Below are 767 nucleotides of genomic sequence, written 5' to 3' on the forward strand. Positions count from 1 at the left end.
ACCGGGGAACGAGCCCCAAACCCGGTCCTGCCTCAGCCCCAGAGTCCTGTCCCCGTCCTCCTCCCTCGGACCCGGAGTCCAGGACCCCAGCCGGGCCCCCTCTCCCCGCCTCTCCGCCTCCCGCACCTTCCTGCACCTTCCGGCCCCGAACCAGAGCCGGGGCTAAGGCTCTAACTCCGCGTCCGGTGGGCGCTCTCCCAGAACTACCCCCTGTCAATCTCAGCTCTGGCCCCGCCTCCCACTCTGCCGCTGGGATAACATCGGGGATCGGCCCCGCCCCTTCCGCCAGGGCTGTGGCGCGGACCCCGCCCCCACTCGGGGTCCTTCCCCTCTCGATCCTTCTTTGGGGCCGTCCACCGAAGTGCCCGACGCTCCTGACAGGACAGCAGGCGGCGATATTTCCTCGGTTTGTGTTCTCCGCCTACGGGGGCAACGTATTATGTCCCGACGTTCAGGAGGATTCTAACGGGGACAGACACTGTCCTTCCTCAAGCACCGAAGCGGGGTTTCTGGCACCGGCGCCGCCACTAGACGCCTCTGGGCGGAGCCCAGACTGGACGTGGGGGGGTCCTCGCGAGCGGCGCGCTCCCTAAAGTGGGACGCGAGCGCGAGCCCCGCCGCGTTCGTTGAGGAGAAAGTCGGAATCGGGTGAGTGTTTCCTTCGTCTTCGGTTTCTTTCCGTCTGCGCGGCGGGGCTTGGGGATCTGGGCCGCGCGTGTAGTGAGGTGGCCGGGGCTGTGGCGGGATGGCCACGCTGTCGCGTGGTC

General features: G+C 68.1%; 1 long non-coding RNA gene across 1 annotated transcript in view; it reads left to right on the forward strand.

Annotated features, from left to right (window-relative positions):
• The first annotated feature begins 308 nt into the window (after positions 1-308).
• The window catches only part of LOC102242284, a 9,183-nt gene continuing 8,724 nt past the window's right edge, over positions 309-767 (forward strand). The window contains exon 1 of the long non-coding RNA XR_001363995.1: positions 309-648. This is a non-coding gene — a long non-coding RNA (uncharacterized LOC102242284). The remainder of the gene's footprint in view (positions 649-767) is intronic.

The sequence above is a fragment of the Myotis brandtii genome, unplaced genomic scaffold, assembly GCF_000412655.1.
Source record: "Myotis brandtii unplaced genomic scaffold, ASM41265v1 scaffold474, whole genome shotgun sequence".
Classification (NCBI taxonomy): Eukaryota; Metazoa; Chordata; class Mammalia; order Chiroptera; family Vespertilionidae; genus Myotis; species Myotis brandtii.